This window comes from Haemaphysalis longicornis, unplaced genomic scaffold (assembly GCF_048455015.1).
Source record: "Haemaphysalis longicornis isolate Haplotype H1 unplaced genomic scaffold, Haemaphysalis longicornis Haplotype H1 scaffold_3, whole genome shotgun sequence".
Classification (NCBI taxonomy): Eukaryota; Metazoa; Arthropoda; class Arachnida; order Ixodida; family Ixodidae; genus Haemaphysalis; species Haemaphysalis longicornis.
This window is the reverse complement of record NW_027526335.1, coordinates 53,974,388-54,001,338: the sequence shown is the minus strand read 5'-3', so window position 1 is coordinate 54,001,338 and position 26,951 is coordinate 53,974,388. Positions and strand designations below refer to the sequence as shown.

Below are 26,951 nucleotides of genomic sequence, written 5' to 3'. Positions count from 1 at the left end.
TCAAGCGACGTGTAGTTCACTCGTGGTGGGAGTCCACAGTTTTAGAAGTTCAGGCATTTGTGACTTGGCGTAAAGGCATTGTCAAGTACCCCTGTCGGGAAGAAAAACGGCGTAGTCGGAAATTGCGTGTGTTTGCTGTTAGTCGCTTGAGCTCAGGGTAGTCCTGGTTAGCGGTGTTAAATTCGGGGTAACTTTAGTTGCGCCGTTCGAGGAACATTCCTCAGCTCTTTTTAAATCGAAAATAAGAGATGAAGACGGAAGAAAATAGAGCAAGCGAGGGCTAAAATGGATACTGTAATGCCGGTGCCAGCGAGAAGGGAACAACAAAGCCGTAGCGTCAAGACTTCGAATTGGAAGGCCCGATTTTTTTGCTACCATTGCTCGAACTAAGTTTCTAGTTATTTCTTCTGCCCGAAAGCCTGAAGTCTACGGGGGCGATAAATGGCGTTTCTGAACGCGACGTGTGCCTTTCTTGATCGTGGAAGGAGCTGAAATTAAATTTCTGAAAAGCAGCGGGCGTAAACATCGTTGAAAGGGTTGGATGAAGCTTTGTCATGCGTGTTTGCTTTCCTATCTAAGAACAAAAGGCACAAAAAAATAAAGAATTACTGTTAATTAAGGTCCATACGGAACGCGGAAGCAGTGCGCAACAGAAATTTGGCCCACTAAACGGGAGGAACATTAATTATTTAATTAGTTAATTAAGTAATTAATTATTCAACTAATTAATTAATTAAATAATTAATAATTAATTATTTAATTAACAATTCTGTATTTAATAATTAATTGATTACACAATACTTATTTATTACTTAATTAATTCCAGTAGTTGATTAAATACAAATATTAATTATTATTTATTTATTTATTTATCTATTTATACTACGATCTTTGTTCAAGATCTTACCAGGGTGCGAGAAACATAATTTACATTAGTACCTTTCGCGGGAAAACCCACACACAAACATACACAACATTTTTTTCAGAAAACAGAAGAATGCATCATGTGAGCAGGTGCGACTCGAAAACAGATAGGGATTTTTCGGTTACCGCATTGTTTGAGAGGCTGTTCCAATCGACAATGGTTCTTGTGAAGTATGAGTATTTGAAGCAGTTGTTGCGTGGATTGAGTGGTGTGACTATTAGCGTGTGTCGGCGTCTTGTTTCGTAACCAGTTGAAAAGTGAAAGATGTTGCAGGTGTCAATAGCATACTGTCCAGTAACTATTTGATAGAAAAATTTAAGGCCTTGGATTCCATTTCCCTCAGATACTGTGGGCAGGTTGCTCTTTGGGACAAGTGCAGTTATCGATGTGCGCCCGTAAGAATTGTATATAAACCTTACCGCCTTCTCTGGGATGTTTTCTAGTTTTTTTTAATACTGGTTTGAGTGTATGGATGCCAAATAATTACCGCATACTCTAGCATGGGAAGAATAATTTTGTCGTAAGCCACGAGGCGTACAGAGGGGGTGGAAAATTTTAAGGCACGTCTTAAAAAGAAGAGTTTTTGAAGAGCATTAGCCGAGACAGTATCGATACGCTTATTCCAGTTAAGACCGTTAAGAATCCACAAGCCTAGGTACTTATATTGGTTCACTTCTGTCAGTCTAATGTCACCAGCAGTATAGATACAGAATACATTCAGGAATCCCAGCTTGCGGTTTGTATTTATAAAGTGCGCGAAGCCTAAATCAGACGCCCTGGGCAACATTGAGAGGGCTTTATTTATATGCAAAAGCGCTCTTGGAATGATTTTATGGCTTTGGATATCTTTACCTTCCTCATCCTTGTACCGTAAAGTCATCCTCGTAAACTGTAGCATTAGAACAACCCCGGTCCTGCATATGTCAGTACGAATTGTCGAATATAAAGGGCTCCCAAGGTCAAGGTCATTCACATATGCGTTTTTGTTGAATCAATCGGGTGTGTGGTTTCAATGAGTTGAAAGCTGTTGCATGGTTTGTCCCTGTTGCGTTTTGTGCCACTCGCGACAACGCGAGAACAATACCTTTTTGTTTTGTTTTTTGTTGTGCGCCTCTCAACTCTATTCACCGGGATTTTGATCCCAGGCAGCGTACTTTCGTGGATGTTCTATTTTGTTTGTGTTTGGCGCCGCTCGGGACAGCGCAAGGTAGACCCGCGTCTACCCGTAAGGTAGACCCGAGCCTCTCCTGGACGCCGCCATTAACCCGGGTTTCTTAATGGTTGTCATACAAACTTATTCGACTTGAATTTTGATTAAAAACTCGATAAGTCTGGCAATAATGCTTGTGTTTTTTTTTGCCTGATATCTGCCTAGCGCTACGAGCACGCTACGCAGTATTGCCTCTTATGAACAGAAATATCGTGAAGCAAAAAAAAAAAAGGGATTTCAAAAGAAAGTGCCTTAGTATGCGCCGCAGCGTATTGTTGGGAATGACGATCCCACCGCTGCCACCAATGTTGGGAAATGACGATCCCACCGCTGGTGCCGCTGGCACCACTGTTGGGACTGGCCATCCGAGCGCAGTCAGAGGTGTAGCGACGTTGCCTTGCTCCGTCCGCTATCGACGCGGCGCAGAGCAGAGCGAAGAAGTTCTCGAGCCGACGAAAACTTAAAGTAACATTTATATACAGTATGTACAAGGTAAGCAAACGTTACATAACTCGCACAAAGGCGACAGCACCCCTTGCCGTTGTCAGATGGAGGGGGGGGTCGCACAGAAGTGCTCGCCCCCAGAGCAGTCAATACACTTTCACTCGGTGCTTCCGAAGAGACTGGTGCCGGAGAGAAGCCGCCGAGGAAAGCCGACGATGAGAGCCTCCAGGCTTCTTTTATAGCCCGGGAGTTCGTTGTGGCCCCAAGAAGTTCGAAATGCTCCAATCAGGGCTCTCGCTGCCTGAAGTTTGAATTCCGACGAATGGTAGCGAAGCGGTGAGTCAGCTGCGCCGCCAATGGGGAAAGGGAGAGCGATGCCGCCGCCGTCTCCGTGACCTCGCGCCGCAGCGTTTCGAGATGCAGGATTCGGCCGCGCCGCAGCGACAAAGGGAGAGGCGTGACTCAGCCTCGCTGTCGGCGCGTCGCCTCGTGCAACGCCTTTGGGCCAGGCGCTCTGGCACAACAGTATGAACCGTCTCACCAGTCGTTATTGTTTGAAGAGGTTTTGCCTTACAAACTCCGTCTTCAGGCTCGCTGTTATGGAAGTCTTTTATGGATCACGGCTGGTTTTTCGCCACAAGAAAAACAACCTGCAACACTAAAAGCGTCCATATATGTGTAACCCCTAACCGCGTTACGAGTGTTACGAGACCTAGCCGTAAAGTGTTACGAAATAAGATATGTCGCAAGTAGAGCAAAATCATGGGCTTTCATAGTCAGCCTCAAATCGTCCGATTATCGATTGAGAGTGCTGACATACGGGGCAGGCCCTTTCCGGCCACTACCTGCATCGTCAACACTGGCCCACATGTGCGCTTACGACCTCCATCGCTCAACTCGGATGGGTTTCCATTGAGGGTCTGCCACAACAAGAGGCGTCACAGCGGATGCCGTTCTTTTGTCTCGTCTGTTGGCCTCTGCGCTTTATATTTTACTGGCGTCGTCCTCCTTCCGATTTGAGTGTGCGTTTCTTTCCATCATCCTTCTATACACTCTCATCGACGTGGCAGAAGTCGTCGCCCTTGTTTGTGATTCGTTTGTTCTTCACAACGCTTCAGCACACGAGGGGTTTTTATTGTGCAAGTCATTGCTTTTCGCCAAATAACAGGAAAACATTCGCTCTGGTATGATTTCTCCTCAACCGGGCCCACAGAAGATCGGCCATCAGACAGTGACATCTTATTTTAGAATTTGATTGAACGAATTTGTAATCGGGTACGAGAAAACATTTTCGCGTTTTTTTTTATAATTATGACCATGTGTGCAGTAAACATTTACCTGGCAGCAAAAAAAAATACTCCCTTCCTTCCCGTGATAAACCCAAAAATATATTGCCGAAAGCGAGTGTTTCGTTCCTTTGACTGACTGACTGACTGACTGACTGACTGACTGACTGACTGACTGACTGACTGACTGACTGACTGACTGACTGACTGATTGATTGATTGATTGATTGATTGATTGATTGATTGATTGATTGATTGATTGATTGATTGATTGTAGGGTTTAACGTGCCGACGCAACGCAAACTATGAGGCGCCCCGTAGTGGAGGGAGCCGGATTAATTTTGACCACCTGGGGATCTTAAACGTGCGCTGAAATCTCGTACACACAGGCCTTTTTTGCTCGTCCACCAGAAAAGCGGCCGCCGCAGCCTGGAATCGAACCTGCGGTTTTATTCTTGTGAACCTAACGACTTCTGGATACGTGCAGCTATCATAAGTGAACATTGTCTATATTTCTAACAGCAAAAGCAATCTCATTATGCTTGTGGCCTGGTTAACTTCAATAGATGTTATAGTAAAGGATGGGGAAGGAATACAAAATGAAATGTACAGCAGTTTCAAACAATTCATACCAGCAGATACTTTTCTAAAAAGCAACAAATGCCAAAATCTAGATTCTACACAACTTCTGCGTCATGTGATCACAGCTAATGTACTGTATACGTGCTTCCAAAATTAACAACTCCGGCATTGTGCCCCAACCCATACGTGGTTCAACTGATAAACTTTATATTTACACGCAGAAATGTCGAGCCAAAATTGGGGTTTGCATGGTCGAAGTATAAGTGCCTTTAGGGCACCATTATCGTGAAATGCGAAGCATGTTTGGCTCGCAGCGAGAATACCTCCTCGCGGAGGTCTCGATAGGCACCGTCGTCATCTACATTCTTCTAATGAGCGACTGCTCATTATTACAATAAAACGTGCGGTCGCACGCACAGACCCCGCTCCTTAAAAAAGTACGCTGTGGAGACGCATCGCATAAATGTCGTCCACCGTAAGAAGCCAACCAACATGATTATCCTCCAAAGTTGTGAGGCAGGGTTGGGACCTCAAATATTTCTTTTCATAACAAGCAGCAACGTGTGGCCTCTTTATTCCACTTGCGGGGACCGGATGGGTAACAAGCGTGGGTGTTTTATTCTCCGCCGTCATATTCTATGCACTTCCCGATTCGTTTACGACTTCTAAGCCTTAGTTTCGCCTCAAAAGCTAATTCCAACTAGTACAGGTATAACGCAGTTTAACATGCTTAACCTACGGTACGGAGAGCCTGGCATCGTTCTTCACTACAGTTTTAGTAGCGATGGAGCATCGTTAGGCGAACACTTCGCGTCGCGTGTAGCAGGTGTTTCAGCAGGCGCGTAGCAGGTACTTCGCGTGTAGCAGGTGTTTCATTATCCCAACCTGGCTACGCCTTCCATCATTTTGTGACGTTCAAAGCACTTCAGCTTAAACCTTACGAGCGAGTGATGCAGTGAACGCCTGCTTCGCCATATAGACCACTCCCAGGAGTTTTAACGCAGCAAGCTTCTGAGTTCAAGTGAGGCGGAGGCGCGTATCGATGAAGCACGACTATAGATTTCCTACTCCACCACAGCCGCCACCCGTACTCCTCCTCTACGGAGAAAAATGCAGGAATAACTGCCTTGAGAGCCGCGTCTTCTTCCTACGAATGGCGTCCCCTAAAAAAAACTAACAAACAGAATGAAGGGTATAAAGTGCAAGATACATTGCACTCGAGACAGCGTATAGCATCGAATCTTGTCTCTCCGCAGTTCCAATTTCCAAACGCAGGTAACAAGTGAAACAAAAGGCAAATATCTACAAACAAACCCAGCAAATAAAAATGCCCCACGAAGCACACATATTGCATACTTATGCTGGAAGGTGAGTTGATTTGACGTAAACATAGTAATAAAATTGTGCCTATCCAAAAAAATGTTTCAAGTAGGGGGGCGAGTAGTAGAAATGTAATAAGAAAAAAACGAGTAGTAATTGCCCTTTCAGACATGTAACACAAAATAATTGAGAACGTTAGTCAATAGGGATGAAAAAAAACATCCCGGGGTGGGATGGAGGAAAGAGAAAATGGGTACGAAGAAAGAGAAAGCGAAGTGTATTGGAGTAGGCTTTGTTAGTCGATTGCTGCGGCGACGTTGTAGCATTGACAGACTTAATTGGAGCCGGGCTGTGCTACTGAGTTCGAGGGTGCGCTCATGATACAGCGACGGTCTCTGCAAACAGTTGCTTACAACAAGGCACACGCTGCTACCCTCTTGGGCTAACGAGACGCGGGCCTTTGAAGAACGAAGACAGGGCTTTATAGCAGGCACTTGCGTTTAGAGTACCGAGAAGGAAATAAACACGAAACAAATGTAAATGTGCGCGTGAACTGTTTAAGAAAGCAAACTCGTTTTGCTGCTCAAAAACTTCAAGGGAATCCTGTTAGTTTTTCGGCTCGAGTAGTAACTCGAGTAGTAACTCGAGTAGTAGCTCGAGTAGTAACTCGAGGTATTGGAGAAGGCACGGAAGCTGCCACAAATGCCGCACTCTGCCTCTTAATTAAAAGGCATACAGGTTTTGTGTTCGTAGACACTGCACTTGCTATTACTTCGGAAATATCCGCGTTATTATTGTCAAAATAATGTTACATTTACATGTGATCCTTTCCCACGTTGTTTAGAAAAGGAGACTACGTGCTCTAATTAGGAACTTGTTTCTCATGCATAACGCCCATAAAGGCTTAAAACTTTATCCGGAATGTTCTACAGCATTTATGCAGATGAACTGACAACGTTGTGGCATAAGACGCGTATCATTGATCTAAATGTGAAGTGTGAAATTGGCCACTACTTCTCGATTTACCCGCGCATTTTCAAATTCTTTGGTAGTGGCGTCAATGCCAGTCAAGCCTGGCAGTCAAAGCTTAAGCATAACTAGAGCGAGCATGGTGTGTTCGAAAGTGTGTTGGTTGCCTGTTTGCGATCATATTTCTTTTATTGGTCAGCGCTGCGAATCATGGCACTCCGGCTCCTTTCATACTACGTCAAACTATAAACATCGACAGGGCATTCTATGAACTTACCACAATCAATGGCAGAGAGAGAGCCTGCACTAGTGAAGAGCGCCAGGGTAAGTACATATGTGTAGGTGTGTATTATAATCAGATTAAGTAATCATGGCTTGACTGGAAGATAAATGTACCGTTGCTGGGAACTCAGCATCTCACCCGTCTTGTGCAGGTGTGCGAGTGCTCCTTCATTCTTGTTACGGTTAGGTGAATCAACATGACATTCTTTGTGATGTAGTTTTACGTAACTTTACAATCAACACTAAATATAATGTATATTCGCTGAAAAAAACATCCTTAGCCATTCATCGCTTTACTGAAAAAAAAGAAAATAGCATTCAGAGAAAACTTTGGACAGTACCCTGTATTGAGAGGAATAAAATAAGAATAACTATAAATACGCTGAACCATGTTGATGTCTCTATCTGTAGAGAAGAAATGATCGCACGCCAGTGAGAAAATCGTTTCGCCATGTCTTAACAACACTTTGAAATTTGCACCCAAATCCATGACCAGCTTGAAGTACCCTTACCATACTGACATGCCAACGATGTTTGGAAAGCAAATGTTCTGAGAGAGTTATACTGAGAATGCTCAGCCCACGACGCAAACGGTCATCAATTCAGGCACAACAAAAATAAAACTAACACTCAAAGGCTACGCAACCAACATTTCTAAATAAAATTTCGCTTGAACGATCGTCACACCAGCAATCGCTTCCGAACAGGAAGATTTGGGACCCAACTAATGCAGCTCTTGCACAGACAGGGAAATAAACCAACCAGGACAATTTTACAAGCTGATAAAAATAAAGTGGAATTTCAATTTGCCGCGACTGCGCGAATACTTCTAGCAGCGGCGAAGAGCTGGAATGGGACGGTCCAAGTGTAGTTCTGGTCCCCTCGAAACAGCAGGGCTGTTGAAGGCGGCTGCGCTGCTGGGTGCTGACGCTTCTATCATAAAATTGCCTCTTCACGACTTCCGGGAGGGATCCTGAACTGCTTTTTCTGCAGAACAAGGAAAGGGGCCCCTTTCTCTGCTATTTCATGGGGAATCGCGCACTAAAAACGTAACTCTCGTTGCGCCAATCTCGGGCGCGCAGTATTCTTCCACTTTTTCGTGAGAATATTTAAAGCAGAGGTTCTTTTCATTCCTTGTAATTTGCTGGTAGATTTTGACCTTGGGAGAAAGCGAGAACAATGGGTAGCACCAGAATATTTGCGTTTAAAGTGAAGCTGTTGCTGCAAAAAAAAAAAAACGGGTTCGCGTGGAGGTGTTATGTTAATTTGTCAGTTTAGAATTTTAACATACGCTGAAAAACTCGTTTGAATGAATAAGCACAAAGGGGAGTTGGCGCAAACACATTTGGGGCTGCTCTCCGCTTTTGTTTTGTGATAGGGACCAGCGCTTTGATCTGCGCTTGTTACCTAGGTCAAAAAAATGAAATTTCAAAACGAACACATAAAATCTTCTCGAAGTAATCACCGCTACGACAACACGAGTAAGAAACTTCGACTTGAGAGCTGGTGCACAAACCAGGTGGGCAAGTTGGAACAGCAACCGGCAACTTTGATCTACGAAAGCAATGCACGCATCAATGAAATCTTAATATTGATGGTATGCTTATCGTTCTCGAAAGCGCGAACGTACCTAACAAAGGAAACAACGAAGCTGAGCACTTTAAAAACCTGTAGTTTTAATTTATTTATTTTGTGTCCGAGAGAAATCACTGCACAAATATGACCATCGGCGTGACTGGAGAGAATATTGCTGCCATGAATCGTCATTTCGAGCGGAAAGCACCTGACAATGAGAACAATAGAACTCTTTTAAGAGGTGGCCGGGCACCGAAGAAAGAAATCAGTTCATGTAAGGATTGCTGGCAAACTGGGCAAGCCGTAACGTCAGTATCGCCTGAACGCTGAGAATTGTTTTTGAACATCAGGGGCTTAGCTTGCGAGTGACGCAATCTTTGCCTGGCGCTCCTCTGCTCATCAGTGCGAAACTTCGGAAGACAAGGCATGTTTCACTTGCAATTTTCCTACGCGTCAGGTTCTGCTTAGAGTTTTTCGCGAGAAGACGGCTGTTTCCTCAAGTACCCGCATCATTTTTCCTTCCTGGTTGTTCAATCTTTCACCGGACGTCTTTTTACTTCCGTTATTCTTTACGCGTCAGCACTCGGCGGACAGACGTCGAGGGGGGCGCTGATTATTTATGAGACAAGACGCTCACTGTGCTGACTGTACAGACAAGTTCTGCTAGCCATTTACTTGTTATGGGACTGCGTAAAGTTAGAACCTGATTTGCAGCTGTTTTGCAGAGTTTTCTCGCGAACTCACATTATGTATAAATACGCGTATTTTATCTTATTCTATAATTACAATAGAATATCGAGAGCCTTATTCGCTTCCAACTCTCTGCAGTAAGGAAAAGTGAAGCACAATCATTATTGTATTCGTTGATTTTTTGCAGAGAAATCAAGAAGACCAAAAGTATGGAGAAATTCAGGAAATTTTCTACTAATGGATAACATTCTTATGCCGCTTGGCTTGAGTGTGGTTCTATACAGTCACTGTTTAAGGTTTTTTTTAAATCTTTTCTGAACAATTATCTCCAATTACGTGATCATACCATTACATGGGTTACTTGTGCACAATCTGCAGTTTTTTCATAAATGAAGGGTGTTACACGGTTTGTTGTTTTTTGAATTTTGTATATTTTTCTTGTTTCTCAGTTTTCAAAATTTTCTCCACAAATTATCTTCATTCACGCTATTATAATTGTACAGATGTAACTTCCGCGAAATCCTAATTCTCGTGCAAAGGCAGGGCGTTACACGGTTCCACATTTTCCGTATTTTATATATTTTTTTTCAAAATTCTGTTCGACAAATTGTCGCAATTTGCACTATTGTATTGATTACCGGTAGTGCTCTTGCGATATCCGCCTTTTTTGTGGAAAAAAAGGGTGTTACGTGGTTCGCCATTTTCCGTAATTTTTATGTTTCTCTTATTTTTTAATTTTCAAAATTTCATTCGACCAATTATCTCCGTTTACGCTGTTATAACGATTCCAGGTGGAAGTTCCCCGAAATCTGCCTTCTTCTGAAAACGCAACGCGTTACACGGTCCTCGCTGTGCGGCTACTCGGCAAAGAACGCTACGCTTAAAGAACGATAAAGGCAAGCGTTGTGTTCTCTTGTTCCATCGTTTGTTCCGCTAGCCTAATTCAAGCATTAAGATATAGAAGTAAATTTTATTTTATTTAAACAACTGAAAAAACCTAAAACTTTTGTCAGGTTCAACGTTGAGTCATGACTTACATTCATTGGCACATGTACCCTGCAGTCGAACCTTACAAAGCCCGAAGAATGTCTTTACATGCGGTTAAGTTGTTTCAACACTGCCTCAGTCAAAATGTTTATCAGCCTGGGCATAAATGTTTTACCTTATTCGGCTGCTTGACACTAATAAACCAGCATAGAAACAAACAAATTTCCTGGTAGTGTAAGTTTTTGCGCGGTCTTCCTGTTACATTTAAAGGGGCAAGTTTATCATCTTCACTGCTGCTCGCTGTCTTCTTTTGAGATAATGTACTACAAAAGCTGCCTAGAGTAATCATACTCAATGTAATGAAAATATCAAAAAGTAACTTCAAAGCGCAATGTACATCTACACACGAAAAGGTCAATGCTGAATTGAAACAAAACGGAAGATCGATGACTGAACGGACAAGGAAATTCGTCTTCTGAAAATCCGGTAGTTTGTAATGAAATAACTAAGTGAAGGGGGAAGAGGTCGAAGCCTCTAGTCACCATCGATTTGCATGAGTTCGGCGGCAACCTGAACAACCTAATTAAGCGTCGGGAGGCACTAATCAGGACAATAAAAATCATGGCCGCTCCGTAGCGTCCTACTTGTTTGCTCGCGTTAAAAAGGACGCTAGGGTGCGTTCTTTGCCATTGATTATTCCCCGGCTGAGCAGTCTTTTTTTCACCACGCTTACGTCATGGATACTAATTGAAGTTCTGCAAATTGGCTAACGTCGTTAGCTGACTTCGCAGATCGCGCTTTACTCAGTCTGTTACCTGCTAGGCGGAGATTGTTATCCCTAGGAGTTACCGGCTTGGAAAGTGGCAGGAACTACGATTCCTGATATAGCGCCGCTTTTGTCACCGGCTACAGGTTTGGCGAGGTCAGCCTAAACATTCCAACAGCCCTAAGCTCCTGCCAACAGAGCTCAAAGAATGTTTTTCCGAATGGGAACACGTCGTTTGTTGTTAGCCAACAAAAAAATCCCGCGCAAAGAGGCGCACGTGAACTTGAACTACTCGAGCCGGGCAAATACATACCAAGGTTGTCTTAACGCAAACGTAGGCTACATGAATATAATTTCGTATAGAGTGGAGATTCAGAGCTTTGTGCGTGTATCAAAAATACAAAGCGAATGGTGCAGGCTGCATGCAGGAAAACCATCGCGAACTGCCACACTATTCCCCTAATTCATATTACTGCGATTTACTCTTCGTGGAGGTCTTTATGAACGCTAGTGTTTCGTGCATTAGTAATGTCTCACAATCACATTTCGAGGGCTTTCCTGTATCCTTTTGATAAAATAATGGAGTGGGGTGTCTGTGTCACAAAATGTTTATTTGGGCCCAACATAAAATACCACATACACGCATACGACACATTTCGGTGCAGGGTATTAACGAAAAGCTACAATGCGGGTCTCTACCTACGTGCGAATGCAAGATGGTATGCCACATGCTCTTTGACACGTGTGCGGATATGGTAAATTCGAAATCTTACAATTGAGCAAAGCGAGTAGAAATTTTGTATCACATGACGTGAATGCACAGCTGTTGTTTGTACGGCGGCTTGCCATCTTTGTTTCCTAAGTCCTGTTTTCTCGTGGACTAAAAATGACGTGTCCCAGTTGTTTCCTCGCTCTACCCGCCATGAACACTCCGAAGTTTTATTTTGGCGTTTCATAGGACGCCACATTTTCAGAAAACAAACAGCTGCCATTTTTGCGTTTTGACGATGAGATACACTCTCCATATAGTTTTAACTGGTAACTAAGAATGCCTTCATTTCGCAGAAAGTGCCATTCTTTCTATTTCATAATTGTTGGCCTCATAATTCCTTAATTTGGTGGAAAGTCTCATTCCATTCATTCTATAAATGTTGGCCTCAAAGTGCCTCTAATAGTACCCAAACCATGGCCACCCTTTTGTGTACAGGTGGATCTTTTAGCTGGACGCATAGAAAAAATTCCCCCGCATTTCTCCGAAGGGGAGTATGAGGAAGTGCGAAGCACGGGGTGATGCTATGAGGGGGAGTTTGTTGAAGTTTGGTGGCATTTTGCCCGTTAGTTACATTAACACCCCCTCGTGATCACGTTCGGCTTAACACGCCTCGTTTGTCCCTCTGCGGAAATCTTGGTGAATTAACGTGTATGTTCGAGAGGAGGAGCGCACCGCACCGCAGCGCACCGCAGCTGCGAAGCGCCGACCGGAGTGAAGGGAGAGGAGGCGCAGTCACGTGAGAGAATGCAGAACTAGCGGGTTTGTGGTATCACGTGTACACCACGCAGTTATCAAGCCGCTATAACGCCGCTGAGTCGCCAACGCACGCCGCTGACGACGTAGTTTGAATGCGTTAAGGATATAAGGTGCGTTACTAACACTGATATCAACGTCGCGTCCGTAGCTTAGTCGGTAGAGCGTCGCGCTGCGGCCGCAAAGTCCGCAGATCGAAACCTGGCGCCGGTTGCTGTTTTTTTTTTATATAGTGTAGTGGCCTGGCTGGCGCGCCGAGAGAGGGTGTTGCAAGCTGGAGAGTAGTAAAGGGGCTTTAGGAGAGTAGGCGAGGGGGGAGAGGAGGCGCTATGCGAGCGCCCTCACGCGTCGGAAATCTCCCCCCGTTGCTAAGGAAGACGAGGAGCGCGCGCACCCGCAGCTGTTGCTATGCATACTACGGCGGCGGGCGATTCAGGCTCTCTTAAGAAGTGCATTCGCGCTTATTCCTGGCCAATCTCCCACGTGGGTATGTGCCATGTCAGCGGCCAGGCAGCGCGCGCCCATCTCCCCCCGTTGCTAAGGAAGACGAAGAGCGCGCGCACCCTCAGCTGTTGCTATGCGGACGGCGGAAGGTTCGGGGTCGCTTATAAAGTGCATTCGCACTTAAAATAGGCATATTTTCCCAGAACGGGCCCAGAAGCATAAATCATAACCAGTTGTTTATATATTTTCTCCTCATGAATAAATATATTTCGGATGTAAACGCAGAAATCTGTGAGCAGTCATTGAATACGGGAGGCGGAATAATAGTACTTCATGTATTCTAGCAAAATTGAAAGTTGGGCTTTGGTGCGTATGCATTTTGAAAAGCGCCAAAAAACGACGACGACGAAGAAGAAGAAGGAGAAGAAGAAAAAGAAAAAGAGAAAGAAAAAGGAAAAGGAAAAGAGAAAGAGAAAGAGAAAGAGAAAAAGAGAGAGAGAGAAAGAGAGAAAGAGAAAACGAGAAAAAGAGAAGGAGAGGAAGAGAATCAGGATGAGGAGGAAGGACCTAGGGCTGCTCTTGTGAATTTTAGATGCGACGCTGAGAGTATCCCGTGTCGGCGGCCCTGTCCTTCTTGCGTGCGTCCGTCGTCGTCGGCGTCCGCACTCTCCTCCGCTCACCCCCTCTCCTCTCCGATAGCGAACACACTCTCGCGAGGGGCATTGGATTGGCTTGGCTTGGCTTGGATTGGATTGGATTTGATTGGATTTGGATTGGATTGGATTAAAGTGGATTGTGTTGGATTGTGTTGCGTCATAGCCGCGGCAGACGCACTGGCGCCGGCGCGTGCCCAGGTGAGAGCGAACATTCTCTCTCAACATCTGCAGGTGTGTGGCCCAGCGCGCTCTCACTCCGCCGGTGGGCGGCGCTGCGCGCGGTGCTGCGCATGTGCAGTACTCTCTCTCTCCACGGTCTCCTCTCCTTCGGGCGCGCTGCGCATATAACCGGTGTTCCGCTCTCCGGCGGCCTTTCGGTCGACGGTTGGTCTCCGCTTGCGCTTGAACCCCCCTCAGCGTCGCATCACACCAGGGTTCCCGCGAGGGGAGGTGGGCGTAATTTTTTCTTCTCTCGTCGTTTTTTCGCGCTGTTACACTTCAAAATCCCCCATGGTTTCTAAAATTTGTTTTCACGGAACCAACAAAGACAAAAAAGCAGGTGGACACAATGCAGGCAGAGGGGCCATATGATGTCCAGAAGGGAAAACTGAAGGTGCGTGGCGGCTATGGGTTATTGGCCGAGAATGAATCAATCCACCCACACTTTTCAAAACAGCTTCTCCTGGAAAAAGGCAACTACCACGTATCGTCTAGTGATCTTTGCGCTTCTCCAATTTTCTGAGACAAAAAGAGGAAATAAGGAACATCCGCCCGACTTTTTTCGCATATAAATATGAACTATTGAAAATTTACCCGTTTATTACACTGCACTTCTCTGTCCTTCGACGTGTCCTTCGTCATGAAGACCTTTTTCTTTTTGTGTCCTGGTTTATTCTTTCTAAACGTTGTATGACCTCTACACAGCTAGTTTAGGCCAATACCAAGGATATCCTAACAAAAATAAGATTCGCATGCTGCTATCTCTAGGATTAAGTACCTTTTGCATTAGTAGGAATGCGTGTACTACTATCTCTCCCCCCTCCTGTGTGGTAGAAGCTCTTCCCCATTACCCAGTTCTAGGTTGAGCTGAAGGACCCATGAAGGGATCAATACTGGACCTCGTTTATGCCCTGGTGGTTGCCAAACGGTTGCTCATACATGGTGTTTGCGCACTGTTGAAATTGGGGCAAACTGTATGGCCGTGTAAGCAGCTTGAGTAATTCTGGCATGCTGCTGGTAACTATGCACCCATTAATCACTAGTATTAAAAGACCATGCGTACAGTACGTCGGTTTTCCCCTTCCGACGTGGAGGTCGCACTGTGCGGTATCTTTCGGTGTTGGTCGCAGATATTTTTTCTAATTTATCGGCTACAACCTGCGTGCCTGTTTTTCGTTTTGAAACGAGACATATTACCTATGTTACGGCTCAGTGAAAGCATGAGTCTTCAGAACCTTTATAGCACTAGTTTCCTCTACAACAAAAAACATATTGAACCTACGTATTGAAAAAGTATTTTTACACATTCTTTATTTCTGCATCGAGTTTAAAGCATGTCTATTCGATTTAAACAAAATCAAAGCGGTAATACAGTATCATTCATAAGAAGAACAATTGTTCCGATACCTTTAATTAATACCTTAACCTAACCGAACGGACGGGCCAGAAAGTTTGGACGACTCGTATTCACCTTTCTTTGAAACAATAAGGGTTACAAAGGCTTCGCAGGCATCAATGAAGAGCAAATCCTTAATCTGAACACGAGCAAAAATTTTAAAAATCATGAGCGATGCAGCCTACATCAGATAGCTGAGATAAGTGCAGATCACATACAACGCGTGCTGCACGTTATGAGGAAAGAATAAGATAAAGCGCGTGGTGGAGCAAGAAATAGGAGTCGAAGGTTGTAAATGCTTGATACCTATAAAACGTGCTCGCACGTTGTTGCTGTCCGAACTGCTCCGCATCGCAACACCGTAAGGTAAAGGCACGCACTCAGTACGAGGTAACTACGGAAGCTATTCACCACGTAAAGGCGCAAGGAGTATGTAAACTATATTGAAAGACATGCACCAAGGTACGCGGAATGCAGCGGTAATAACAAAAGCGAGGCCGAGATGGCGTAATTTTCTCAAATACCGCCTTACCAACGTATTTTATCACTAGAAGTAAAAACCATAAAGCGTAGCATAGAATCAGTTTCTACGATCTTGTAGCTGATATTAAGGAGCTAAACATGGCGCCTTGTACGGCCTATACCGAAAGAACAGCGTAACGCCACTCGCCGAAGTAAGCCCAACCATCTGTATTTTATTGCCAACCCCTCGTTTGATGCCCCTGACTCGCGAACAGACCGTGTGTTCTTTTTCCCATTTTTGGCACTGTTTTTTTTTTTTTGGATAGTGCATTTGTGGCCCCTAGCAATCTTATCCACAGCGTTGAGTAATATAACTTACAGCGGGAACGACAGGAAAGCGATTGCCCCTTTTGTTAGGTTTACAAGCTGCTTTTATCTGTAATAAACGGAAATCGACTCTGCCTTGACCCCCGTGGGCGAAGAAAGGACAAACCATTTCATCCGCCGCTGAAGGAGGAAGTATATCGCAAGGGAATATGACGGAAGACATTGGAAAGCCACACACTAGGCCGGACCGTAAAGCAGCTCTCGCCTGATGATGAACGGTGCTAGAGAGGTTGTGCAACAACGGATTTCTGGCAATGCGAACTTCACAAATATACCTTACAAATGATGGAGGAGTTTGCTTTCGGCGTACTTCATCTTGCTTCTGTTCGAATGGGCCGTTCAGTTACCGCGAGAACTTTTTTCTCAAGTGCCCTGAATTAATGCTTGCGTTGGCTCAGACGTGCCGAAATGGATTAAATCTCCGCATTCATTTGTGCATGGGGAGTGAAAATGTACAGTTTAAAAGTGGTCAGTGCAAAGAGTGAGGACTTCACGGGTTAATTGAGGGTGGCCATGAAGGATGTGTTCAAGTCGTGTTCAGTTCCACTTATATCAAAACACAATTTTCGCACGGGCCTAACGTTTCTTTTTATGATCATGTTCTGAGGAGGTAAGCGGTGCCAAAAAAGCACACTTTGTCCTCAGCACCACAAAATATTAAAAATCAAATTTATAATTGCCATATGCAGTCTGCTCTTGGTCGTTTTGCATTGTTGTGGTGACAACTTAATAGGTTGTTCTGGGCGACGAGGGTAGTCTTAATTACTCAAGTTGACGATGATAGCGAAAGCAATACACGTGTAATGCATTCAATCTCGGTGTAGGGCTTTGGCTGCAGGTACTTCAATAAATGTTGTGGCGTAGAGCGCGCAATTCAAGGCGGTACTTTTGTTAAATTGAATCCTGGGTGACTTGTTGCATTTTGGTATATTCAGTGCTGTCTCTGTTTCCTGCTAATCTTGCTGCATCGCTATTTTTCGCTCTGTTTACTTTCATAGAGCGGTACCTTTGCAATTGAAAACCCCATGGCGAAACTTTTCCCCTTCGTCCTAAACGCGTTAATGTCGGTCTATGCGGATGTTCTTTTAAAAAGGGAGAGAAATTGCTCAGCACATGCAAGCTTACGGGGCTAAAGAAATCGGCGCGAACACTCTGGTGCTGTATCAGTGTGTTTTAATTTCAGTGAGAATGCTGCAGTTTCAGTGTTTCGAAGTATTCGTTGAGATTGCTTCCCTGTAATGGGCAAACAAAAAAAACAGTTTCCGCCGCTGAGCCCCTACTGTTTATCTCAGCAGTAGGAGATACTACTGTCCAGCTGTCTGTCGGCCTGAGCACCATCTCCTCCTTGTGACCAAAACTACGGAAGCCCAGACAGCGCACGGGCTCTTAGATTAAGGAACCACTCTCGCATTATTGCGCAATATTTTTTTCGCTCTCTACGTCTGGGTGTGCACGTGGAACTCCCACACAAAACTTCTTTTTCACAGCCTTTTTGGCCGAAAAGAGTAAAAATCTTGTCCCATGGCTAACACCCTTAAAAGGTGCTTTGGCAAAAAAAGGGTGTATGGACAAAAAAGGCTGTTGAGCATCCTCACACCCTTTGTTTAATTAAGATGATGGCATGCGCAGTGGCAATGTGAATCGGCGGAGCGCACAGCATTCAATACAAACAGTCAATACGCACAAGTTACAGTTCCAACACAAATGAATTTATCAAGAAAACCAACGGGATGCAAACGGTACAGGGAGTGCATGCTTTTATATCCAGCAGAGCAAAGCCCTTGATCGAGTCGGTGAGCTAGTCGCAAAAAAAATAATTTAGCGCTAATTTTAGAAGTATGGGTTTTACTGTGAGAATATACAAATCGACACGCGGATTTGCACAAACTTTCTACTCACTTTTTTAGTTTATGTGTTTCATAACATAGAATTTCATGAAATACCAAACAAATCTTCCCCGCCACCTCAACACCCTTTAAAAAGGTTGGTCATTATTTCAACACCCTTTTTCCCAGAAGGGTGTAAAGCTACAAATAAGGGTCTTAGAAACTAACAAAAAGGGCGCAAAGTAAAGTGATGTAAGAAAAAGGGTGTAAAAAAAAGGGTGTAAGAAAAAACCACCAAGAAAAAAGGTAAAACAAGACCTCCAACTTTGGAGGCATTTTGTACCTGTTTACACGGGTAGCCTGAATATTTTATACAAGCGGGGGGTGTTTTGCACCTCATGATGTTTAAAGCAATATAAATTGGCATGATCGATTAGCAGTTAAGCTCTTTAAGCTTGAGCTAGTTTCGGTGGCCTTAGCAGAAAAATACAAAGAAAAAGAACTTCGGCACCTGTAAAGGGTGCACCACCGCAGATAGGGTATTATAACCGTGACGTCGGCTTTTGAGCTTGTTAGAGTGTGAGCAGAAAGGGTGGCTGCTTATGCGCACTACATACTATACTATTTCAAAGGTACTAGTCTTTTTTGGATTCTAAAAGGCAAAAAATTGGCGCAGCTTGCAATAGTAGTGCAAGGCTAGAGAAACAGCATAGTTGGGACCGACCTAGCTTGTTTCCTTCTTGGATCCCCTGGCAATGGGGGTGGGGGGGAAGGGGTGCACACTCGAACAGCCTTGTCAAATCCGGTTAAACTTGGCCTCACCCCTCAGCGGTCATCCTAGCTTAGCAAGAACGTAGCAAAGCTTAGCAAACGTAAAAAAAACTTAGCAACACCGCAAGAAACTAGGTTGACCCGCCATGTCCACTGTTCTTTTTTTTTGCAACTGAACACCTATTTAACACCGTGTCAACAACCTACAGGAGGCCTAGCGTGTTGTATTCGGTAAACACCCTTTTCGCCACACGACTATAGTCTTTTAGATGGAACGCATCTCATGCTCACCCGTCTGTCCTTCCTGCGTCTGTCCGGCGTTGTCCGCACAGCTGCGCCTCTCCTCCTCTCCTCTCTCCGATAGCGAACACTCTCCCAAACAGCTGCGGGTTGGCGCAGCGCGCTCTCACTTCGTTGCTAGGCGCCGGTGGGCGGCGCTGTGCGCGCTGCGCATGTGCAGTACTCTCTTTCTCCGCGCTCACCTCTCCTTCGGGCGCTGTGAATATAAAGCTCCGGCGGTCTCAGTCGACGGTCGTCCGGCCACCTCCCCTTCGCGTGAGAATCCCTGCTATAAGCGTAATCAATACGATGGAAAACGCCAATGGAACCCCCATGAGATGCGTTGCATCACACCAGGGTTCCCGCGAGGGGAGGTGGGCGTAATTTTTAATTTTGAAGGTTCAAATTGGTGTCCCACGTGCCAAAGCTAAACTTGGGCAATGAGGTGCACCACATATGGAAACAAGCGATCATTGCACACGAGCAATTATTCTTTTGCGTTTGAAATTTTTTTGCGAGTAGAGGAGCATATGAGGGCGATGTCTTCTTTACAGTGCTATCATGCATCCAATCATGGCCTCATTCAATGAACAGCTGAACACCTTTTTTACACCTTTTCAACACCTTAAGAAAAACCAATGGTGTTGATCAACACCCTTTTGTTCCCACTAAAAGGGTGTTGAGCTAGGAAAAGGGTGTTGAAATTCAAGAAAAAGGGTGTAAAGGCCTTTCAAGAACTTTAAAAAAGTGTAATGTGCCCAACAGAGGGATGAAGACGCGTGCTGGTGAGAGCGAGTCCGTGGTGTGGCCTTTAAAGGAGCCATGAAGAGAAAATGCAAGTTGGTTTTATTCGAAAGATTTCGTGTTTTATAGTGCCCCCAGCGCTTGTCCGGATACAAACGGTGCTTTATTCACTGAGAAATTAAAGAATTCAGGTTAAAATTTTCATTTTCCCGCTCAATCGTGCGTTTTCGTGGTCCCAATTGACATCACTGAAACCGACCGCTCTGCAGCCTAGAGTACCTTCATTCACGCATCCGCCGTACAGGGTAGAGACACGTATACGCTGGCGCCGCCATTTTCAGTTGCTCGCTCGCCGCCGAAGCAAGTCATTGTGTCAAAACCGCGCTAAAATTATCGCCGCAACGCGGTTTACTGAAGAAGTTTGAATCATATTGTCTGTTTCGCGTTGCTAGGTCTCGTGGGAAACGAAAAGAATAACGCGCTGAGCCCGTTGGCCCAATTGCGGCGGCACGGGACCGTTCGAAGGTTGTCTCCACCCTGTACAGCGGTGTTGGTTTGTTCCCGCGTTTCTTTACGTTCCGTAGCCTAGATGGCGCCACCATACCGTGGCAAGCGTTTGGTTTGTTTTTGCCCGCATTTAAACCTGGCTTGTTTTTGTTCTGGGAGAAAATATTCGTTCCCTGAAACAGTGCTCGCTCGACAAATGGGGTCACGTAAGACACCGTTGCTTGCGTCAATCGGCCAGTGTCGTCTGAGACAACCCCAAGCCCCGTAGTGCTGTGCAGCGAAACCAAACATGCTGTGCGCAGTACGAACAGCAGAACGCATCAGTACTTCTTTACATGTGCTTTCGTAACTTCCACGGTTTGTCCCATCATTCTTATTGCTTTGTAAAGAATGTGCCCTAAATTTAAGCGCAAATCGCTCGTTCGTCTAGTTTGTAAGTTCTACCTAATTTGCGTCTGCTTCTGCCAGCCTCCGCCAATCGCAGAGCTTAGCCCATGTGACGACATAGGTTCTGTTGCGGGAAATGAGCTGGTGGGTCACATGACCATTCCCGTTTTTCCTAATTATGTAGCTTATTTGAGCGAAGTTTACGTTAAAAGTGGTGTCAGTATGATTCTAACGATACAATCTTTTGAATGAACCAAACTTGTGTTTTCTCTTCATGGCTCCTTTAAGCTTTTGTTTCCTGTTTCTAACGTGGGTTTTCGGTAATTGCCATACTTTTTGTTGCTTTAGTTGTTTTTCTTTTTGAAGGAGCGTCCGCTTTGACCATGAACTGCCCGTGTGGCTGTTCTCTCACGTCCACTCAATTATTCGCTTATCTCATATTTGTTTGTTTCGGTATGATGGCGTCAGTTGTGGCCAGTGTTTGAGGGCATGGGTGTCCGTCCAGCAATGCGCTCAGTATTTCTGTCGCATTGAAGCATGCAACAAATACCGTTTCTCTGTTTCCATTTTGATTTAGATTGTAGTGTTTAACTCGCCGACGCAACGCAGGTGACGAGGCGCGCCGTAGTGGAGGGCTTTAGTTTAATTTTGACCACCTGGGGATCTTTATCGTGCGCCGAAATCTCGTGAACACGGACATTTTTGCTTTTCGCCTCCATCAGAAAAGCGGCCGCCGTGGCAGGGAACGGAACCTGCGACCTCGTGCTCAGCCAGTTCTACTTTTCTTAGTTCAGGCAGACACTTTTCCTGTTATTACCGTGATTAGGAGCGCAGGGTCCGCAATCCTCGCATACTTGTGGAGTCCCTCCGGGAACTGGACAGCTCCTAAAAATCACTTTCCTACTCGTTTTTAACACGAACCGCACCGGTCGAGAAGTAGGCCTGCTTTGCAGGCAATGGAACAACTTCACACGCGCCTGCGCATTGTGGCAAGGCAACATGGGCATCCTCTTGCTGCCGCCTGGGCAAGTGAAGTGCAGCACGCTATGCCCTTCCAATGTCAGCCTTCAGCCTCTTCTCCTCATCCTCCGTGGCTATTTCCTACAATAAAAATTGTCACCATGGTACCTGGATCTCAGCGGAAGGCGGATGTACCAGACCCGGCTCTAAAGTTCTTTGCCTTGGAGCATATTAACAATTAACCAATACAAAGGCCACACTCATGTGTACACTGATGGCTCAGTGACCGCTACATCGCCGTTAATAGGGATCTCGATTCCTTCTCCGCTTGCTACCATCTGCGCCCTATTGAGCCACAAGTCCTCGATGACAGTTACTGAGCTGGCTGTGCTGCGCGCTGCTTTGCAGTATATTCTAAAGCAGCCGGCCAATCAATTGGCTGTATTTACAGACTCCAGGTCAGCACTCCAGAGCTTAAAGTCGCTTCCAAAAGAACAGCTGGCTTGGGAAATCAATCTCTTGCACTTACAAGCCATACAAAGGGGACACAGCGTAGGTCTGCAGTGGCTTCCTGCCCACTGTGGAGTTGCCGGCAACGACGCAGCTGACAAAGCCGCGTCATTTGCCCAAAGTCTCTGCACCCAAGCTGTGCCTATGCGATTCACGAGAAAGGATGCGGCAATACTCGCCTCATCAACCACATGGAATGCGCAGATGTTTATCTGTAATGATGCGAGGCAGCAATAGGCACCTCTTAATGCGATTGATCCCAAGTGCACCTTGAGAATGTCACTGGACTTAGCAAGCGCGAGGAAGCCATTCTTCATAGGCTGTGCTCGACTGTGGCCTACATGGGACATTACCTGTATAAAATCCAGCAGGCATCTTCACCTCTTTGTACCATATGTGACTTACGAGAAGACATTCAGCATGTTATATGCGTGTGTCCAAAGTACACCATGACCAGACAGAACCTCCTATTATCTTGTGCAGGCAGCTTGGTGCGGGACTTGATCTGAGGGCTGTTCTGGGTCCTTGGTCGGGTCCCAGGCATGCTGCACGTGCAATCAACGCTCTTTTGGAGTTTCTTCGGAGTACAGAACTATGCAGAGTTTTGTGATTGAAAATTTTGGGCGCATCAAAGGACATCTTTTCGTTCTCACATCTTTTTCTCTTTTTTTCTTTTTGTTTTTCTTCTCTCATCTAGCGTAGCAAGCCAGCCCGACGGCTCGGCTAACATGGCTGGTCTTTAATAAAGTTATTCTCTCTTTCTCTCTCTCTCTCTCTATCTCTCTCTTGTAAACACACGGTGATGTGCCGAAGCCACAGCCGCCGCAATCAAAGACTAAGCGTCAACAATCAAAGTGCAAACTACCTGCAGATTCAAACTCTGAACTGTGGCGACGACAAGCAAATTCCTCAAGAGAAAGCTGATCGCCCCCCGCCCCACCCATCTTTGTCGTTACACGGAAGGGATTCGAACGCTGTTTGAAGAGAAAGTGCGCTAAAAGTTTATTGTGTGGTGTTGTTTGAATAAAGAATGCCTGGTTATCGCGCAGAGCAGCGTGTGTAATTTGTCCTGCGGTCAATTGTGTGCACGTTTTCCGCGCGCTCTTGACGCGGAACCCGAGGAATTGCTTAACAAACTTCGTTTAATCGCGTTCAATTACGGCAATCTTCCCCGGCATGCTGATCCTCGCAAGGCAAAGGAATGGGAGTCTATGAGTGTTCTCTGTTTGGAACTATAGTCATAGTTCTTACAAGACTCCGGTGCATAGTGCTTTTCAAGGCTGTGCACTTGAAGTAGTTTTCAATAATGATACCACCTGGTATTCGGTAGCAAATAGCCAATACTGAATTCATTGCAGCAGGGGCGCACGACAACCACGCTCTGGGGTACAAATATCTTGTCGACATAAAATTGAATTGCCTGGTCGAGCGCACTACGCTTGCCTCAATGCCTCCGACTGTCCAAGCACACCCGGCAGGCTTTCAAGCGGCATCGTCCTGAGCCAACATGGGATGCCGTACCAAGATACGAATCCACTCAATATTTTTTTTTCCTCGCGGCCGTCGAGAGCAAGGTAGAGAATGCTATTTCACCCCCGGATAGTTCTCTTTCCTTTTTTGTGAACACCAAACACCTACGTTCATTGTATTTGCGGTAGCTTGTGTTCTATGATCCTTGAAAGCGGCACGTAGGAAGTTGGAAAAAGGACCCATATAAAAAATGCTAAGAAACACAACGGGCTTCGTTTCACCGAGTTTGTCGTCATCCTGGTGCTTGACCCTCTCCTGAGCTCTTTCTTGTTTGATAGTTGTGGCTTCCCGGAGCCTTCAGCCAATTTATCGTTTTGCTTGGTTGGTCACGAAGGCAGTTATGCCTTTCACCTGCGCGCACCCAGAAATTTTACAGCAAAAGTTTTTGTTCTACTCTCTATATCGCTATTCATTTTTGCTATACCCTTTTAAACATTTTACGAGAATTCGTAAGCAGCGATGTTTGGTGTTATTTTTGCCTTGCATTTTTGTACAGTTGTGCACTTTTCCGTGAAGTTTTGTATTTAAGTAGTACTGTATTTGAATAAAATAAAGGAAACGTACCTCAGTGATATTTGTTGCGATCGCATGAACACGCAAGGATGTTTTCATACTTTTTTTTCTCCTTACTGCTAAATCTACGCTTGCCGTCATAAAGTTTGTAATGATGCCTGCATGGCGGATAACGTTCCTGAGCCAGACGTCTCGTGTCCGAACGAGTATAAATAGTAAGAAAGATCTACTGATAATCTGCCTAGCGGCTCTGTATTCATGCCTGATGAATGGAAGGACAAGCCCTCAGTTGAAATGTGTCGGTAGAGTCTACAAGATATCAATACCACGCACAGTTCGCTTTACTCTGTTCGTGAGACCATTGGTTTGCGGGTGGCACGATGAGAGAGTGCAGTGAGCACTTCATAATTCAGGCAACAGGGCTTCAGAAACGTCCGACAAAAAGAGGTGCTGCAGTTCTCAAGCCGCACTGTGATGAATAATAAGGCGACTGTTACAAAATGATGGGGCGTCGCCGCCAATGGCGGCCGACGGTACAGCACTTACGACGTATCGCGAAAGAGAAGCTACAACGACAAACTTTCCTCGGGGCAATTAGGTCTGCTTACGTGTTTTGAGGGCGAAAGCTTGGCGATACTTATTAGCTTTTTTTAGAATTACATTGTATGTCCGTCTCGTTTTCGTGGCTTTCGTTTCTCTGTCTTTTGGACTGAATTACTTCGACCGGCTTCTTTTGTGCTACAATGTGTTTCCATGTCTCTCTGCGCTTTCGTGTCTTCGTCTTACGGGTGTGAGTTACGTCAGCAAGCAGACTGGCACACGCCACAGCTTCTCTGCTGTCGAGGTTGTGCGTAGCTGATGTGCACCTGTTGTACTCGCGCTCCTTCACGTTGAGGCCACACGGCACGCACAATTCTGCAAATTTCTCATTTCCATTTCACATTTTTGCTAGTTTTGTGACGCGGGCATATAAGCCACTCAAAATGTCCGCTTCCTGCATAAACCCCCAAGTGGGTATGCACCACGTAGGAGGAAACCGCGGCAGCAACCTTTGTTCACGGCTCCAACCAACCAACCAATCGCTGTTTACCGCTGTGAAGATAGTATCGGAGCAGCGCATCGGGCTGCTGCTGAGGTGACCCGGGGATGAATTTCGTCTGATTACACGTGTTTTTCTGTGTTTATTATTTATTGCGTTGGCCCGTTTTCTGGACCGGACAACAACGAAGGGGTATTGCAAAATCAGGCGCTTCAGGTTTTCATTTCAGTCATCACAGCTGCTGAAGGAAGCTGTACAGGTCGTGCCCTATGACTGCACGGTAGCAGCTGCTGCGCACCAGTGTCAGGATTAAGGGGGAAATTGCGTCGCTAACAGATAGGGCAGTAAAAAACGTACCTGGAGGCGAAAGTGCGGTCCCAGAGCGGCAAACCAGAATATAAAGTAATTCAAGTAATACAATCATAATTTTGGTCCACTACCATGATTTCCCACACACAAAAAAACAACAACAGTGAAACGAAAATATAGAAACAACGCGAACCGCAAGTAAAGTGGGCGACCTGTCTTATCCGAAGTTTAACTCGCACATAGCAAAGAATAAACGCTTCTTTTAAGTTGCAGGTACGAAAAAAATGCTGTTTGCGTGACATTTTTACCTCAGCCTTAAAAAACTCATGCGAACTGCCGGCGCCATCTCCGCCACTCCCTTTTTCTGTTTTTTTTCAAGCCATGGTATAGTACTCAAGCCAGCCGAGGTACCGCATCGTGTTTGAGAGTGCAGCTAAGCTTTAGTTTTCGTGTTGACAATTGTTCTCGCCCGGCCCGAGATCCCGCAGGCGTATTCAAACCTTATGGTCGTTTAGGCCGATACGTTCCTTCTAGATCAAAACGGAGGCCGGGCTGCCTTTAGCACGTGCGAGTTTGTGAGCCCACAGTGGGAGAGGCGCGTTTCGTTTCGCCCTTCAGTCTCGGACATAGACAGCAGTGGGAAAACAGTTTCCCGGTTAAGCCGCCGCCATTTACGATCCCTGTGAAGCTCTTCTGCCCCTGTTGAGATGTGAAAGGGGGGCCGGCAGCTGACGGAAGGGCGAAGGGGTGTTGCGGAAAGAAGCAGCGGCAGGGAGTGACACACAAAGCTCGGCAATAGATCAGGTATGCCTGTTTCGGAAGCCGATTTACGCAGGAGGCACGCAGTGGTTATTTTTTACTTTCCCCGCATATTGCGCTTTTCCAGGCTTCCTTGCTTCCTATATTATCTTTGACTTGCGACAATTTGGAGTGCTTAGCCTTTGTTGGTTGTTTCTCTGCATTCTGTACTGCTATTTTGTTCGTACACCTTTCAAGTGACGAGCACAGGTGCACGCTTCGCATGTCAGGTGCACAGCTTCTCGTAGTGAATGTGATGATTAATATGTGTGCAACGAGCAGTGAAATTAATGAAATGGTGGCATTGCGCAATGCCCACAATAAATTGCCTGGTGAGGGCCGTCATTATGAGCCAATACAGAAGAATTGCAACGCGAGAATAAGTTTCAAGTTTTTTTCTTATATCAAATGTTGAATACACTCTCATTTGTTATTTCTTCTTAAAATATTTATTGGCGATAAAAATTATTCGTCAAAGGAACGATTAATACCACATAAAACTTCCCTTCAATCAAAATTTTACCACAACAAAATAAAATGTATGTTGATTAGCCACTTAGGAAACAAACATTGACATGAGCACGACACCTAGAGACTCCTTAAATGACGTCATTGGGACCTTCTATACATTGGCTGATTGTGGTAAACACAAC

At 45.3% G+C, this 26,951-nt stretch overlaps 1 long non-coding RNA gene across 2 annotated transcripts in view; it reads left to right on the top strand.

Moving 5' to 3' along the window:
- Positions 1 to 26,951, top strand: part of LOC144173253 (uncharacterized) — a 383,277-nt gene that overhangs the window by 217,943 nt on the left and 138,383 nt on the right. Inside the window, exon 2 of one of the 2 annotated variants that reach the window (XR_013323207.1) lies at positions 10,075 to 10,377. The exons of the other annotated variant lie outside the window; for it this stretch is intronic. This is a non-coding gene — a long non-coding RNA (uncharacterized LOC144173253). Of the gene's footprint in view, positions 1 to 10,074; positions 10,378 to 26,951 lie in introns of those variants that run through there. 2 annotated transcript variants of the gene reach the window in all.